Genomic DNA, 20,103 nt, shown 5'->3' with positions numbered 1-20,103 from the left:
AATAGTAATCCAGAGAGCGGCAACGTATTGGTATAAAAAAGGAAATTTAAATAAGACGAAAGAACTCTTAGGGATCAAAGCAGAAAAACTGGATGAAATAGAAAGGCAAATCCAACAAAAGTGGATACAGGACTGGCAACTAGATAAAACATCAAGAAGATTATTTACGTTTATTCCAGACGTTGGGACGCGACTTAAATGGAATTACTTCAATCCCAACAAAGGACTAATTCATTTCCTAACAGGACATGGTCCCTACCCAACCCATCTTTATAGAATCAACAAGAAAGAACATGATAGGTGTGAATGTGGAGAACTAGGGACACCTGAACACAGTGTTCTGTGGTGCCTGTTCCTGGAGGAGCACTTGCGAATTCGTGACCAAATTAGACAGAAGGATATTAAAGCTATTTTGGAAGATGAAGAGGATTATAGAATCCTGGCACATGTAGCAGAGGAATACTCAGAACTATGCAAAAAAGCATTTTACAGAGAAAACACAAGCTAAATGGACATAAAATATGGAAAATAGAATGAATGAGGATTCCTTCCTCCTGGACCGAAGGAAACTTCTGGAAGCGCTGGATCTCCGCGCCCCCAGGAGGGAGGTTGAGTGATGGTGTGTGAGTGCCTAGAGCATTCTCGGTCTTTTGACTGGTAAGGAACTCCGGATGCTCTGGGAGTGTGTGTGTGATGCGATGGTGATAAAATGAGTGGGAATAAATATACACTAATATGTAATAGAAACAATCATATATAATAATGTACGAAATTGTGACATGAAGACTCGGAAATAGAGCATCATCTCGAAGCCGCTTCGCGATCCGGTCACGATAGCGTGCGGCTTCCGGTCCGTGTGTACGCGGCGGCGGGACACAACTGACCAGGGCCCGCACTAAGTGCTCCGAGTGGGTCCTGGGCCTCATGTCGATACTCACGGTCCGTTTTTTGATGTGCAGGATGAACCGAGATCAATGAATAATACAGCTACGGTGCTGTGCTTAAACTCTCGTTCTTTGGTTTAATAATTGCAGTGCTACTTGTAATTGGTGGAGTGGAAGTAAATCCAGGCCCTAAGTCATTAGATGACTTATACAAAAAGCTAGAAGAAATGGACTCAAAGATAAATGGAATATACAGTGTGACTAATGACCTAAGTAATCAGCTGCAAGTAGTGGTGAATGAACTCAATGCTGTTAAAAAGGAGAACGAAGAACTGAAAATTCAATTGGCTGCTAACAGTGAACTCTTGGACAAATTAGAAAATCATTCAAGAAGAAATAATCTAATATTTCGAAACATTGGCGAGTGCGAAGGTGCGGAAACTTGGGAAGAATCTGAGAAACGTGTTATAAAGTTCGTCACAGAGCAATTGAAAGTGGATCTAAACGCAAGTGAGATAGAAAGAGCCCATCGTCTAGGCCGCGGACCTAACAGACCCATCATTGTAAAGTTCTCTTCCTACAAGAAGAAGAATCTAATATTAAAAAATGCATATCATGCTAAGGGAACCCCTGTCTCAATCACCGAAGATTTCTCTGCCTCAGTTCGTCAAATTCGCAAAGAACTAACTGTCTTCATGTGGGATGCCCGTTCCAAAGGTGACCATGCAAAACTTCAATATAATAGGTTAATTATAAATAATAAGGCATTTACTCTTGAAGAACTGCAACAAAATAGTGCGACGCCATCAAAGCAGGAGGAAATTCCGAAGAACGTAAATACAGAATTTGCAACACTACCAGTGGTTAACCAAACCCCGATTTCAGTGAGTGCATCCACCTGTGCAGAAATGCCATCGTCCGATAACAAAAGAGGAAGGAAGATCACCCGGGCGACGTTGCCACCCCCTCACAGAAGCAGAGTGTGACTAACAAAGGAATGCAGTGAAACATGTGGTAAGTTATCTACATCGGATCTCGAAGAAATGTGTTTGTGTAGTTCAAAAATAGCAACTGGTCTTACAAATAATAACGACTCTCTAAAAATATTCTATCAAAATGCTCGTAGCTTACGTGGTCGAACATGTGATTTCTTTTGTAGTGTATTAACTAACAATTACGATCTAATTGCAATCACTGAGACATGGATTAACGAATCTCATTATGATGCTGAGTTATTTGATAACAGATATACTGTGTTGAGACAAGACAGAAACTCTGTCAAAACCTGTAAAACAAGGGGTGGGGGTGTTCTTATTGCAGCCCTAAGTAAACACTGCATGTTCTTATTGGACAGGTGTGATGATAATTATGACTGCTTGATTGCCAAAATAAACAGTGAGGGGAAAACCATATATATTTGTGTTGTGTATTTCTCACCGGGATCTAATATTGAATTGTATAATGATTTATTTACTCGCCTTGAAATTAATTGTCCTCAAGGTTGTCCTGTTCTCCTGATTGGTGATTTCAATTTATCGGAAATAAACGGTACGGAATTTAATTTTGAAACAAGCTCTTCTAAATGTAAGAATTTATATGAATTTATGTCTTATTATAATTTGGAATCATTAAATAATGTGACGAATGAAAATAATCGTACATTAGATCTGGTTCTGTCTAATATAACGAATATAGAAGTCAGTAGGGAATATTGTCCACTAATTCCAGAAGATGTACACCATCCATCCTTAGTAATAAACGTGATGCAGCAGGGGACCGCGAAGATTAAAAAGAAAACTAATATATCAGGATATAATTTTAGGAAAGCTAATTTCTTAGAGTTGTATCTTGAATTCTCATCTATTGACTGGAACTGCCTAAAGAAATATGAAAACGCCAATGATCTAGTTGATAATCTCTATTATATTATTTATAGTGTATTTGACAAGTGCGTGCCAGTTAAAAACAACTCAAGAACAGCTTATCCGTGCTGGTTTACAAACGAAATTATCAAAAAAATCAAAACTAAAGCAAGGTATCATAAAAAATACAAATGTAATAAAGAAGTAAATTATCTCAATAAATTCAATGAATTGCGTAGGGAAATAAAGAAAGAAATTAAACTAGCATACAGAGCGTTCATACAAGATTCTGAAAATAACATTAATAACAATGCTAATGAATTGTGGAATTTTATAAAAAATAAGACTAAGCATCTTCTTGGGGGGAAATTAAATTATGAGGGACGCGAACTTTATCATAATGATGAAATAGCCAATGCTTTTGCACAGTATTTCTCGTCAGTATATGTGCCAGATACAGGCTTCACTGACATTCCTACAAACAATTTATTAACTTATGTAAGTAACAAACTAGAGTTACTTACCATTGAGGAAATCACTCAATCTGAAGTAGAAATGGCAATCAAAAAATTAAAGCCCAGAACTGCTGTTGGCCCTGATGGAATACCTCCATATATCGTAAAAGGTTGTATAGATGCGTTTACATATCCGCTAAGCATTGCATTCAATCTCGCTTTAAAAACATGCGTTTTTCCGGATAAATGGAAATCATCTATAGTTTGCCCAATACCAAAAACCAATAATAAACATGAAATAAATAACTACCGGCCTATATCAATTTTACCTACTTTTGCAAAGATATTTGAACAAATCCTATACCGACGGATAATTGACCACATCCAACCCGTAATCTCACCATATCAACATGGCTTTATCCCACACAAATCAACAACAACAAACCTTGCACTTATCACAGACTTTATAGCAAATTCGTTAGATGTAGGATGTCAGGTTGATGTAATATATATAGATTTTGAAAAGGCATTTGACAGAGTCAATCACAACGTACTATTACATAAGCTAGGCGAATATAATTTCTCTTCTCCCTTGATCAAGTTCTTTTCATCATATTTAAATCATCGAAAACAAACTGTTATCTACAAGGAATATAAATCATCTGATTATATTGCATATTCTGGAATTCCCCAGGGCTCTAATCTAGGTCCGTTATTGTTTCTTTTATTCATTAATGATCTCCCTGATCATATATTATTAAGTAACAAATTGCTTTTTGCTGATGACCTCAAAATATATGGTAGGATAAAAACCATCCATGACTGTCTCGATTTACAACGTGACATGGAAAATATTGCTAATTGGTGTTCTCTTAACAAACTTAATGTAAACATAAACAAATGTAACATTTTATCGTTTACCAGAAACAAATGTCAAATAGAGTTTGATTACTCAATGAATCAGATCTTACTAAATAGATTAAATTCAGTCAGAGATCTTGGAGTTATATTTGATACGAAACTGACATTTAATAACCATATAGAGAACATAGTTAACGAATCTTTCAAGATGTTAGGGTTCATAATTAGAATTGGAAAGGAATTTAACAATAGTACTACACTAACAAAAATGTATTATGCCTATGTGCGATCAAAACTGGAATATGCTGCTGTGATTTGGAACCCATCACAACAGCAATACAGACACCAACTGGAAAAGGTCCAATCTAAATTTATCAAATACTTGACGTACAAGACAACTGGAATCTTTCCATATTATGAAAATTATCTAACATTAATAGACAACTTCTGTATCCCTACACTTGAACAAAGGCGAAATGTGACAGATTTGATTTTTCTCCATAAAATAGTACAAAACGAATTTAATTGTACAGATCTCATATCAACATTAAATTTTCATGTCCCAACACTTAAAACTCGTGCTAATAACTCTGGTCTGTTTTATTGCAAAAAAGCAAGGACCAACGTATTATTGAAATCACCAATTTGGAGAATGTGTTCTACTTATAACAAAATATGTATCAAACACAAAGAAATTGACATCTGCAATATGAACTCTATGTTTAAGAAAACTATTGTAAATGTATTATGTAATACACCAACACTATAATTGGGCTTATGCCTGTTGTGTTGATGGCAAATAAATAAATTAACAAATACAGCCAAAATCATAATTTAATCATAATTAAAAAAAAAATCAGAGAACCAACTTTGTCAGCAAGACACTTATGTGCATTACAGAAAAGTGATGTGTTTAGTGAAGTGATGTGTGTGCAGTGTTTAGTGAAGTAATGTGTACATAGTGATTATTAACCACACAGAGGAAACCATGACACAGGAGAGGAACACACACACAGGTGAAAATCACTTAGGTGAGAAACCAAGATTAGGAAGAGAACAGCATTAAGCAGACACCGAAATTATCTGACTGGAGATCAGAGCATAACAGGAAAATTTTTTCGTGCTATTTTAATGAACTCTAAAATCAATAAGACGAAAATAGAAATTGTAGATTTTGGAAATATTAAAGAATTATTAACATAATATACATGACGATTTAGGTAGGAGCTAGATAGCAATCGAATTCTGTTAAATATTATGATAATAAAATTTGGTAGGAATTAGATAGTAATTAAATTCTTGTTAGTTAGCAATATTGTTGAGATAGCTCAAGTCCATTTTGTTTTTCTTTTCGTTTTCTTTTTGTTTTTCAAAATGTTTTGTTTTGTTTGTTGTTCATTGTTGTTTGATGTTGAGTGTTGTGGTTCCGTCCTTCCCACCCATTTCCTTGTTCCCTTTTTCCCTTCAATTATTGCAAATAAAGGATGATGAAAAAAGGCTAAAGAAAAATAAAATGCGATGATGATAGCCCGTTTCGGTTAAAGTCTTCAGATGCCGAAACTGAAGAGGCGGATCTGAGCATTAAAAAAAAAAAAAAAAAAAAAAAACTCCATCAGAACTCAGTACAATATCAACGTATGCCATGAACAGTCAAACACAAACTACATGCATCTTCCGCTGTATACACAGATGGCAGCAATGTTCCACTCCGGATGCTTACAGCGCCACTCCAAACTTTGTGACAGTATTTATGATATAACTAGGTATTTCGGCTCTTCCGAGCTTAAGATGCAAGTAAAAACATATTAAGAACAAATAATAAAGAAATTAAATCTACCTGATGAATAGCAATATATATACCTGATGGATAGCAAATGATATAGAATGCAATGAGCTGAGCAGTACGGTACTGTATACCTATTTTTGGGCCACCCTGTATATTTCAAGCAAAAGGTTTCTTGTAGACTTTATATCTGGAGAACTACAAATAATGTGGCCAAATCACACCTATCATTTAACTCAGTATGATGTGCTTATTTCGTTTAAAAAAAAATCTCGATTTAGGGTCCGTTCAAAAATGTATGGCCGCTGATCCAAAAAACTAATTATTGGCCAAGTTCACAATCTTTTGATTCATCTTTTTGGATCATTCCTAAAATTCTTAGCCAAGTTCACAATCTTTTGATCCATTTTTTATCATTCCTAAAATTCTTTTTTTTTTTTTTTGAAAAAAAAATCATTTATGATACTTTCAAATTTAAGGTAAAATTATAATAGGCTAGGGTGACCAATTTAAATAATAATAATAATAATAATAATAATAATAATAATAATAATAATAATAATAATAATAATAATAATAATAATAATAATAATAATAATAAAACAGGACACAGCAAGCAGTTATAATTTGGTAATCCATGTACAGGGATAATCATCGTTATATCCTCATTCATGGCAGGGGAGAAGACGTCTGCTTTTCAAAATAAAGCAGATTTTCATTAATGTAAGCATATTCCAATTTTAATTTTTATATTACTTTTCAGCATTCAACCAGGATTAGGAACATAGATTTTCTCTTGAATATCATCTTGTTTTGATGACTATCTCTTCAATATCATCTTGTTTCTTGTAAGGGTTGATTTTCATTTTTAAAAAAAACTGTAGAGGTCTACACAGGAAATTGCTAGTATATTACGTAACTACGAGACAAAATGAGCTGCTTTCTTTTAAAAAAAGAAAATAAAACGGTTATATTGATCCCCCTTTTGCATTTTTCTAGTTATATCAGATGATTTTCTGAGAGAGGGAGAGAGAAAGAGTAGTCTTATTAAAAACATGACGTTTGATCACTCTATGTCAGTTCTTATCAGCCTTTGATTAATATCTTTCATTTAAAGCATTGTATATTTGATAAAGGCCTAATATACCACTAGAATCTCTAGGCCTGGGCCGCAACGTTATTAGGGGTGCACGGTGGACGAAAATTTTGTAAGCAAGACGAGAAAGAAACGCAAAAGTTGAATAATTACAGGGTTCCTACTGATCTGGAGAAATTTATTTCTCTGACTTCTCCCTGACCTTCCCTTACTTTTGGTGGGTTTTCTCGGGGTTCTCCCGTTTCCTCCCACTTTCTTCATTCCACCATTTCACTCATCTCTCATCATCACCGTCTCCTTTAGCCTAACCGGCATAACCGTGGGATGTAAAACTTAAAGATTTCATTTTTTTTACCACTTACCACCCATAAAAATCTTAGCAATGTCCCATACTGTGATCATTAATAGTTGGCTAAGCTGAAATTGGTATACAATTAGTGTTAGAAAATATATTCTATAAAATTTCCTTGACTTTTCCTGATTCCCATTCTTTTCCCTGTGTTTTCCTGAGCTGCATCATTTTCCCTGAGTTTTATCTGACTTCCCTGATTAGTACTAACCCTGAATTATAGTAATAATAATAATAATGTGTATGATTAAAATAATAAAGACATTTTGTTAATCTGGTTTATTCATTTTCTTCTGTTTAATTTACTTTCTATGATATTAGTGTGAGTAAAGAAAGAATCAAAATACACTAGGAAGTCGAAAATCCGAAGTAATTGGGACCACAGGTAATTCGGATTTTCAAACTGTTCGGATTTTCGAAAATGACCAAGGAAATGCCATTTAGGCTTAAATATCCTTACGGTATGCTCTTTTGTCGATACAATGGTTATACAGTACATACTAATTACAATACCGTACGTAAGGGTACTTATATTTAATGTTTCTGAAGAATCTGCTCGTCAGGGCCGGCCTTAAGCCTATTGGACCGATTGCTCCCAATCGGGCCCCGCGCCTATGAGGGCCCCGCGATAGTGTCGTCTACTCTCCAGTGCCGTTTTAACAGCATACTAGTAAACCAGGACGTCCTGCGCAAGCGCAGGACATTATTATTGTCTGAATGATTGAATATGATACAAAATTAAAAATATTTATGGCTAGCAAAGTAGTTTTAATAACACGTTAATAATATCTTTAATTAAGAATTTCTCGATAATTACTCGAATCTAAGACGAGCTCCGATTTTGCTAGTTCCGTCAGTCAGTCACTTTTTACTATTACTAAATCGCTCTTTCATATTGTTCATTTTCGGTGAATTTTATATATCCCTCTCCCCTCCCCATGTTGCGGCGCACGGCATCGGAAGTATCATTGTTCATCTCAGTGACCCCAAAAACAGAAGTGTCACTGTTCATCTCGGCGAACCCAAAAGCTATAGATTCGACACTAATGATCATTCTCAAATATCTCTCCCCACCTTTTCAAATGTGTCTCCCCTCCCTTAAGTTACACGACAAAAACCATATCAAATTCGAACTTCTTCTACGTTGAAAACTTAATCGAGAACGATCACGTGGTTTAAGAGTTATTAAGTTTTATTCATTTTTATATATCTCCTCCTCCCATCCCTATTCCATAAGTTGTAGGCCCGAACTTCATCTATGTTAAAAATTCCATCGAGATTAATCGTTTGGTTCAAGAGTTATTAAGTTTTATTTTTTAAACTTCTTCCTCCCACTAAATTCTATTGTCAAAGTTAATAGATAAATAAAATCCCAGGCCCGAACCTCATCTATGTTGAAAATTTGATCGAGATCGGTCGGGTGGTTCAAGAGATTAAGAGTCACAAACATAGTCACTTTTAATTTGGATTTCAAATTGAAACCGCTATTAATATATAGATTAGGACCCAGAGCAAACAAGTGTGTTGTGGTACCTATAACTAAATCTGGCTGCTAATATGTGTAATCAACAAATGTCATTCTGCTTGCGGCCCCCCCCCCCTTCCGGTGGTTGTCAAGTACACACAACAACATACTGCAATACAGATACATATATGGACCCCACAAGGGAGGGTATGACTTCTCCCTAACAAGTAAATGAATAGTTTGTATAAAGTTTCCTGGCATAAGGAAATATTTTCTGAAAAAAAAAAAAATGAAATGAAATCTTTAAGTTTTACGTCCCACGCTAATGCCGGTGGGGCTAAAGAAAACGGTGATGATGAGAAATGAATGAAATGTTGGAATGAAGAAAATGGGAGGAAACGGGAGAACCCCCAAAAAACATAAGCACGGTCCACCATGGTGCGAATTTTGATCGAACCAGGGGCCCCAAGCACCGGAGGTGAATGCTCTACTACTGAGCCACCGCGCCCCCAAAACATTTTCTGAAATTCATACGACACTTTTTTTTTTAACATTTACAACCTCTGTTGTAAAGTAGAGATCTGCACCAGCCGAATTTTTCGGCCCGAGCCCAATCCACCCGAATGCACCTAGGCCCGGCACAGCCCGGGCCTGAAAAGTTTTGGAGATTTTCGGCCCGAGCCCGGCCCGGCCCGATAAGTTTTTTTTAAATTCTTGGCCCAAGCCAGGCCCGGGCCCGATAAATTAAAAATTTTCATTTTGTAACATTTTTCACAGGCACATTTCTTCAACGTTTGCCTTTATTCTAATTATCGTTTAACGAACGTCAATAATTATTAAAAAATTGCAGTTAATCGGCCCCAGCCCGGCCCGACCTGAAGAGAAATCAGTGTCTGCCCGCCCAAGCCCGGCCGGCCTAAAGAAATAACAGAGTCGGCCCGCCCAAGCCCGACCCACGTGCCCGGCCCGTGCAGGTCTCTATTGTAAAGATAGATATTATGTCCAGGTAGTATTCTGTACACTCCTAACACTTCCCCAAATTTCCTTACACACTCCTGACAATAAAAATATTATTTTATTTCAGTTTGTGTAAAACTGTATACCATTATTCTAGGTATGCACACCGTCTTTTATTTTGAACACCCTACCAAGTAGAAGTTCCTGGCGTTCTTACTGTTTATGTCATGTAACACTACCGTCGATACCGAGATAGTATCAAATAAATTAGCCTCAGTGAGACATCTTTATCTATCCTTTCTCTTAATATAGCTACATTAAAAATACACAACCAGAGGATATAATAAGCTTTTAGCGTAAGCGACTTTGGAGTGGGAAAACCGGGTTCGATTCCCGACAGGAGCTCATGTGGTTCGGATTCCACGTTATTATTGTGGTAGTATTTTGGAAAAAGAAAGCCAATCATTTTCTGTAACTTGATCTTAAAAAATATATTTGTAAAGTAAAAGTCAAATCTTTCTTTGTAGACAATTTAAAATGAAAATTCATTTTTTGAAATACGCTGAAGCAAATTCTTGTATAAATAAGATTTTTTTCATGTTCTACTGTATTCAAATTTTGTACGTTGAAATGAGGAACAACACATTAAAACCAGTCGTCTACCTAACTACTTTACACTATATTTCTAGAATGATATTTCTATATTTTAGTTTTACACAAATGGATGGTTATTAACTCCACAAGAACTTCCGTAAATCAAGCTATTGAATATATGTCGAGACGTTATTTCTTTCAATTTAAATTATTTGTTGCTTGTTACTTGTTTCATAAATAACTTTTCATAGCAAAAACATTATGAAAATCACTAATAAATGCTTTAGTATAAACATACTTTGTCATCTTGGGGCTGCACTCTGTGTTGCATAAATGGAAAAACATTGGACACTTTCACTGCATTGCATGAATATTCATATATATTTTTTCTTTCTCCATAATGACAGCTGAAAATGCATTAGTTTATTTTGCCAACTCATTTTCCTATACAACTCTGAATTTATTTATGATCGTAATTACGATTTATTTTACATTTCTTCTAAAAAGAAAATATTTTTCATGTCCTTCTGGCAAGGATCTAGCTAGCCTCTATTATGTTGAAAGAATAAATTTAAAGTAACTTGTAAATATCATCGCAGAGAAAAGCTTCCAATTGGACCTAACCCTGAGTCAACCAATTGTAGTTTGGATTGTTGTTACTGTTTTAAAAATCCTGTTTCTAAATGCTCTTTGTGGTGGCATGTACAGTATATCATCTAGAAGATCTTCGTATATTACATATCAAGTTGTGAAAGTACTAAAAACTTGAATAAGCTATTGAATGTAAAATTATCTTATAACAAAATGTAAAATAATAATAATCGTAAAAGAAATAAGATTAATGCTTTTATGAAATGCGTATAGAGAAGTCTGTTGCAGATGATATAAAAAATGAATATAACACTTCAGAAGCATCGGGCGCGGTTGATTACAATGGATTATAGCCAACAATATAATAATCTATGTTCAAGTGAACGAAAAGAAGAAATTAAATTTATTTTCACACATAAATATTCATAAGAATCAATAGCTGATATGGGTTTAACCCCTACCACATCAACTGCAATCAGTTTAGATTCGTACTTGTATATGGTTCTAATAAAGTACACCTTGTCTCAAAAAGGTTGAGCGCATTCTTTATTGGTGTTTTGAGGCAAAAATTTTCTAAGTCCAGCTTCGGGTATCTTCGGGAAAAAGTAAGCCAGGTTCGAACCTCCAAGCCAGCCTTTGCAATCGGGAAAAAGTTTGCAGATGTATTTTTCTTCTTTTAAATATAATAAGACTTGTTGCCAAGTGTTTAAAAAAGCAACATTGATTGAAATACTTAATGATACAATATTTCGAAACCTTTTATTAATGTGAGCACATGCTTGTTTGTCGTTTAGCTTTCTATACGTAATGGAAAATTTAAATACGTTAAAGAATCTTTCCATATGTAAAAGAATGCTCAAAATTAATAAATAGAACATAATTATCGCCTGAGTAATAAAAGTCAAAGTAGAACAGAAACAGCGTTTGTAATGGATATGAATGTCATAATTATCTTGAGATCCGTTATACAACGCTAGAAGCTTAGTTCTGGAAGTTCTTGTGTTAGCTCATTGGTAAGCTGTCGGATTTCAAATCATAAGGTTGTGAGTTCGATTCCCATCTGCGTCAATACTTTTTTTTAAATTATATTTTCCGCAATGCATGAAAAATTATATAAAATAATTACATTAAAATACATAATTTGTTTATATATAACATAATCATTGCAGAACATAGTAATTATTATGTTTAAAATATAACATCTGAGATAGTTTTCACAGTAGGTCGGTATTATATATGAGGATGTAAATACAAGTTAAGAAACTCGTTCAATAGCAATAAATAAATCATGTAGTGTATTTATTTGCAGCTATTTGTCATATAGGGCAGGGAGATTTGCTGTGGGGAAAATAACCTCTGGTTTTTAGTAAAACACCCCCGAGTATTTGCCCCCGAGGTATTTTTGCGAAAACCCGGGGTTTTTCAGTGAAGAGATTTGCTCATTATCAATCGTGGGGTGAAATACCCAGGGTTTTTCTTGAAATCCACCGACTTGCTGTACATGTGACTGAAAAGTATTATTTTCCCTGTCTGTCTAATCGAATAGAACCCAGCGAACGTTTCTAGCTTTCCTGTGAGCACGGTTATATCTTTCTTCTGCAGCGTTTTGAGGATTTGGAATAGGCGTTAACATGTAGCTTGTACAGCGGTGGACACTTCTAAATGGTACAGCCATATGGAGATTTACGGCTAAGGTGTACCATTTAGAAGTGTCCACCGCTGTACAAGCATAACCACCGTCAGCTATTAATAATCCAGGAAGGTTTCTTTCTTCAGCTATGACTCTCAGGGAACAGTTCCTCCAAACTGTTGAATCATGGGTGGCGCCAGACCAACGTGCAACGATATTTAATATTTTCATGTTAGAATCACAAATTAGCTGTGTATTGATACTATGTACCCCTTCCCTGTTTCTGTACAACTCTGCAGTTGGACCAGAGGGTGACAGAATTGGAATATGCGTTCAATCAATTGCTCCAAATGCACCAGGGAATTGTGAGCTCTCATAGAACTTCAGTTTCACTGCAGGCACTTCTGTTCCAGCAGGCATTTTTATGAACTATGGTCTTCTTCTAGCTATAATTCCAACTACACTGTGAAATTGCAGTTGTGCGATGCACATTTACCAAATCACCACCAACTTGTTGAAAAGTGTCTGTGTGGAGAATGCGTAATGTAATCAATACCTGTAAATCTGCGGAGCAGTCATGCTTACGTACTGGTTTGTGTAGATCTTCTTCAATCAAATGCATTAATGGTCGGAAAGTTTCTTTGGTATAGCCAAAACGATCTCCAAATTCTTCATTACTGTAGACTGCCAAAGGATCTACTCTGCCACATATTGTATAATTTCTTTTATGTGGATGGTTCTCAATAACATCACCAACGTAATTGATATGGTCTATTTCGTCTATGTTTATTACAGGAAATTATTCCGTCTGAAAAAACACTCCTACCAGTAGGATAAATTTCCTCCAGTAAAGTGCTAGCTATTTAAACCTTGGGTTTTTTCACTGTAGACCAAATATCTTCATTTTTAAAAACCCAGAGATATTTAACTCTCCAGACGAAAAACCACTGGTGTTTTGCTGGTGTTTTTTTACCTAAACCAAGGGGGAAAAACCTCGGGTTTTCTTGACACACACAAACCAAATCTCTCCAACTTTAAAAACCTAAATGAGAAAACCTAGGGGATTTGAAAACCACTAAGCAAATCTCCCCGCCCATAGAGAGTAATTTTCAACATTCATAATGCAGAATGTCATTTATGTTCTTGAAAAGTTATTCGATGCGTAAACAGAGGGTATAAACAGAGAATCCAAAGTCGGAACGCTCGCAAAAAAATTCATGAACCCCAAAGGTCACGTGAGCAGACTGCAATTGTCCTTATGAAGCATGCCACAGCAGAAAGTCTTTACATAGATTTTCAATTCAATTCCTGATATATGCTTTTGCAATGTGGAAGTAGTGATGCCTTGAGTCGCCCTCTCTCGCTCCCTCGCTCGCTCACTCTCTATTTATACAGAATATAAAAGTGGATTTATGTGTGTGTTTCAACATAATTCTGATATATCTAGAGCAATTTTAACTATATTTCTTACAGTCTGGAAAAAGAGTACTGTCGGGATACATATCAAAAATGCTAGAAACGGGTCGATATTAGTATCGAATCCATAGTTTCGTGGTCGCTGAGGTGAATAGCTCTACTTTCAATTCAAGTGCAATTAAGCTTCCATTAGCACCCAGGGTGGTTACGTAGCGACATAAAGATATCGAAATCAACCGATATTAGAATCGAATCGTAAGTTTTCAGCGCCGCTAACAATGCAGCATTTCCCATTAGTCCACATTAGTCCCGTTGCCTAGAGGGCAACATATTTGCAGAGTGCAAATTTTAAAACTTGAATAATATTTTAATTTTTTTCCGTATGAAAAAGTTAAAAATCATGAGCAAATATACTATTTCAGGAACAATCCTCTTTTACTATTCTAATATGTTTAATAATAGCGTAAGAAATGTAATAGTAATTCAGAACATGTTTCACAGTTGTTATTTTTTGTTACATAGTTGTAGCTGTTGCATGTAGTGAGTGGAATTTAGCTGTAATAAATTCACTAATTAACCATATTCGAATTAAGTTTTATTTTTAAGTTCGGAATGAAGGGGCGGAGAAATATGTAGTTATTGGGGGCACCGATCTTTTCTACATTTTACTTTCAAGATCTCCATTTTTCTTTTGTCATTTGTTCCTAATAAAAAAAGTTCAGTCACTTTTGGATTGTCATAGGATAGTAGGAGTTGGATTTTGGGATGCAGCCTGTGAGATTCTAGAGGAGCTAACTGCTTGAAAAAAAATTTTTGAATCATCTGTAACATATGAAATAAGGATATGTATCATAAAAAATTTGAAAGTAACTATGTCTGCGTAATCATCACGGTCAAATTGCAAAGTCAAATGAATTGACGTTTGGTATATAATCAGGCTCCAATCCCAACTGGGAAGTTATCATACGCGTGTCACTTTCATTACAATACATATCCTTAGGGGGAGTAGAAGTCCGAATTTTTGCGAAAAATTTAGTATCTCACAAGCCGTTCAACTGAGAGCTGAAATTCAGCATATAACTCTTTATTAAAAATAAAGAGAATATGCCCTGGAATTTTTTAAAATTGTCTTTTATGAGCGGGGGGACGGGGGTGAATTTTCTATATATTGGAAATTGGTAGTGGGTTGATTTGTAAAAATAATCGAAAACGATTGATATTAGTTGAGAAAAAAATTGAGTAATGCAAACTAAAGTTCTTTTTGAATTTTATACCCACTGCTTTCTATTTATAATTGCTGAAGCTGGTGTTTAATATATGGAGCGTTCCGAGCATAAGGCAATCAAGCCATAAAGTTAGAGAAAAATGGCCATAAAATTTGTATTCTAAACTTAATTACATGGGCATTTTCAATTAGTACGGCATGCTTAATTATATAGAAAATTAGTTTCTCTCTCTCTCTCTCTCTTTTTTTTTTTAACGTTGGTTTACTTTTACTTGATTCGAAACTTTTAAATTTCACCCTATTTTCTACTGAAATGTGTCTGTAAGGCAACAAAGAAATAATTACATATGATAAATTTAAATTCATTTTAATTCGGAAGATGAGAAACACTTTGCCATTATATATCGTAAAGGTCAGACCCACCAGTATTGTAACAAAGAGGTGCTTGAGCCAATGACGGTAGAAATTCAAACTCCGGTAAGTGATAATTTCACAGTCTTGTTTTATTACAAGTGTAATCTCTTTAGTCAATGAAGAGGAGGACGTGGGTCATCGGTCAGAGTTGATGTCGATGGGTTTTGGTGGGTCGGAGTTGGTCGCAATGGTTCAGAGTGGTTCATAGTTGGTGGTGGGTCAGAGTGGATCACGATGGTTGATGGGTCAGAGTGGGCCAATGGGTCATTTGGGCGGTGGGTGATAGTGGGTCATGGTGGGTCGTGTATCAAATTTTCATTGACCCACAGCATCTCTGGTTAAAATTGTACTAAAGATAAGAGGCACCGAAGATGCATGTCGGCTATTATGCTCAAATTTTGCGCATGGATAGTACTCCACCAGAAAGCAATAAATCTGAAACGGTTCACGGTATCACCTCCTAGAACTCGAGATGTAGGGGTTTGTCTGATTGGCTAAATTAAGACGTCAATGATTTATCCTTCAACAACCAAGCTTTTTATGATTGTTTCCGTGGGGAAGTCAGAAGAACACGTGCTTAGTAATCGTAATATTGATAGTTCGCGTCCACCCCGGGGTATTTGTTTTGTGTTTTTTTGATTCACCTAAATATAAACAAATCACACATATAGGCATTTTAACATATTTTGGGAGAGTAATTTTGTAGTTCGTTGGCGTTTCATCGTGTCTCTGCCGCTGGTAGTAAAGTTTTCAAAATGGAACTTGGGCCATCACGGATCGTCGCTGCGGGGCCACCAATTTCTGGCGAGAGGTTAATAGTTGACCATCTGTAGTCCACCGACGCTTACAGCTTAGGGTAATGAACGATGTCCTTGCCTTGTAGACTTCATGACTACCGACGTCGGCAGTCAACTAGCTTTTAGTATTCCTTTACTAACCATCTATCGTCCATGTTTGTACACGGTGTTGTCATATTATTATTATTATTATTATTATTATTATTATTATTATTATTATTATTATTATTATTATTTGTAGTAACAGTAGTATAATTGATGATAGAATAATTATTGTCTATGTATTATCTAGGTAGGACTACACACAGGATTTGGCTCGTTTTGGTTCGACTCGACTCTAATCCGAGTCGAGTTGGAAGATATTTTTCGCGCCGAGTCCAAGAGTAGACCTGAAAGATGTCTGTTTCGAGTCGAGTCGAGTTTCAAAGAAAAGTCGTTCGTGCCCATCCCTACTAATGAGAGCTTAATCGGAGTTAAGCAAAATTGAAAGTCTCACTATTTATCTAAGCGACCCCGAAAACTATGAATCTAATATCTATCATTTTCTAGCAATCTTTTATATGTATCCCCCTCCCATTCACCATAGGTAACCCGACAGCTTTCTTTTTGAAACTATAAGAAATGTGGTTAAAATTACTCTAGGCCAGTGGTTCTCAATCTAATTCCTATCACGATCCCCTTTTATCACACGCTCTTGCCAGCGACCCTTTTATAATTTGTTTTATAATAAGCTTGTGTCGGATTTGTAACATACCTATTTCTATAATAGTAGAATCCATTTTTTTGTTTATAGTGAACAGTGCCATGGAAAATCATTGCCCGGGGCGAGAGTATAGTACGATGTCACCGTATATATGAGTGACGTCGACAGACTAGCTACGAAGCGCCACCATGGTTGGCACGAAGCTCAATAACATTTTCAAAATAAACCCTACCTTTCCTTAATTTTGAGCACATTTTATTGCGTTTTTCCTTCTATTTTACACATGTGCACACGCACTTTCCTAACATGAGTAACACACTTCCTCCGAAATGTGTGGTCCCTTTTTTCGGCGCCCGGCACTGACAGTGGATACAGTAACTGTAATATCTATATTCCCAAAGACGAAGGTGCTGCTTCAAGATGGATGTTAAACTCTTCAATGATCGGAGTTTAACGTATCCGATCTAAGCCCACAACTTCTTCACCAAATAATAGAATGATTATGCGACAAGTTTTTGCAACTGGTTTTCTGTAACGAAGACTTGGACAAGTTCTGCCTGATGAGGAGAGAAGAATATCCTGGTCTGGTGATTGCTGCTTTAAAAGTAATAATTCCATTTGCTATATCGTACTTGTGCGAAAGTGTGTTTTTTTATGGTAAACATTAAAACAAAGATAAGAAATCGCTTATCAGTTGAAAATGGCTTGATAATGTTCGTCATGAAGATTGAACCGGGCATTGCTGCACTAGTGAAATTACACCATGCTTAGAAATTTCATTAGGTTTTAATTTTAATTGTATTTCAATGTGCAGGTTTTGTTTCATGTGTATTTTTCTAGTATTTTTATATACAGTTCTCATTAGTTTTATATCATACCTCTTTGATTTAAATTCATTTTTAAACAACTCTACTAACTAACTAACTCTATGGCCTATGGAACCCGGAGGTTCAATGCCGCGTTCAGAAAAGCTCTACACTGACTTCTATCCTTAGCCAATTGGATCCAGTTTCTACTTTGTATTCTTATCTCAGCGAGATCCATCTTAATATTGTCCTCCCATCTGCGCCTAGGTCTTCCTAATGGTCGTTTTCCGTTTGGTCTTCCAGTCAAGACTTTGAAAGCGTTTCAACTTTCTTCCATTCTAGCTACATGACCTGCCTACCTAAGCCTCCTAGACTTGACGACCCTAATAATGTTGGGTACCCGTATAAATTATGTAGTTCCTCGTTATGAAGTTTCCGCCATTCCCCATTCTCGTTCCTCTTGGGTCCGAATATTCGTCTAAGGATCTTGTTCTCAAATACTTTCAGTCTATGTTCTTCCGTCAGAGTAAGCGACCATGTTTCGCAACCATACAGAACAACAGGCATGATTATCGTTTTGTATATTTTAAGCTTCAAATTTCTCGACAGAATTCGCGACGACAAGAGACTTTGAACCGAATAGTAACACGAATTCTACACCCTTTGAAAATGTTCAGTAGACTTATTTTTTATTGTTCTTTACAGTGTGTATAAAAAATAAAAGTATGCCTATCAGAACAAAATTAAAAATAATATTTAAAAATAATTTCTGGTTTTAGATTATAACTATATTTATCTCTTCCGCCTATCTTCGCGATCCCCTAGGGGCCGCGACTCCCAGGTTGAGAAACCCTGCTCTAGGCATACATGAGCTATGATGGAACATACATACATACACTTTTATATGTATAAATGCAGATAAGAGAGAGTTGAGAGAGAGCGATTAAAGAATTACCGCTCTCAATCTCTTCACTTTACTTTTGCAATTCGTGAATTTCTTACGTGACAGTTTGGGGCTAGCTAGTTTTTTGTCTTGAACCACGATCCGATTTTCGATATGCTCTATCTAAATGCTGTAATGCGAATATTGAGAAGTTATCTGCGATGAAAGTAGCTGCAAATAAATACATTACATAACTTATTTATTGCTATTACACTATTTTTTAAATTTGTATTCAATATTCACACATAACACACCGACGTTCTGTGAATACCTCAGATGTTATATTTTAAAGATAAGAATTACTTATGTCGTGAAATGATATGAATATATATATTCAACTGATATATACAACTGATGATATGAATATATATATTCAACTCATATATACAACTGATGATATGAAAATATATATACAACTGATGAATTGTAATGTAACTATTTTACATAATTTTCATGCATTGAGGAAAGTAGAATATCATAAAAGAATCTCACCTGAACGGGTATCGAACTCACGATTTAAACGCTCGGTGGTGCACCACTGAGCTAACATGACCGCTTTTCGGAAGCTGCTTCTGAAATATAACTGAGCTCATACGTAAATGCTCTTTTCCGTATGGAAATCACAATGAGGAAACGAGAGTGTGAATACATAGTCTCGAAATATTGTATCATTAAGTATTTCAATCAATGTTACTTTTTTCTACACTTAATACCATTTCAACATGTCTTATTATATTTAACAGAAGGAAAAACATATCTGTACATCTTTTCCCGATTACTAAGGTTGGCTTTGGAGGTTCGAACCAGCAGCTTTAGTTTACTGTTTTCCGAAGATACCCAAAGTTGGACTTCGAAAGTGTTCGTCTCGAAACAGCTATCATCATATCGCTCAATCTGTTTGGTATATGGTATATGTTTTTATACGTGTAAAGTCAGTATAACAATTCATTCTTTAAACATCTATGTATTAATATTCCTTTATAAAAACTATTTTTAATATTATTATTACGGCGCACCATTTTCAGATTTCTTTCGCGAGTCGTTGACCAAGTCGTTCGCCACCAGCGTTGCCAGACTCACAGCTCGGAATTATTCCAAAACCTGATTGAACTTATGCTAGATTCAGTCAAATTATGCTAGATCCTCATAATTACTAATTCAGGAGTTAAAAAAAAACGAAGTTGAGATACGATAACGTAACTTAAAATACACAGAGAGCAAGAATGCATGGATAGAACTCAATACTTCACGCACCAAAATTTTAACTCAACT

The sequence above is a fragment of the Thermobia domestica genome, chromosome 5 (assembly GCF_964235325.1).
Source record: "Thermobia domestica chromosome 5, izTheDome1.hap1.1, whole genome shotgun sequence".
In the NCBI taxonomy this organism is placed as follows: domain Eukaryota; kingdom Metazoa; phylum Arthropoda; class Insecta; order Zygentoma; family Lepismatidae; genus Thermobia; species Thermobia domestica.
The sequence above is the reverse complement of the archived record's forward strand: the minus strand, read 5'-3'. Positions refer to the sequence as shown.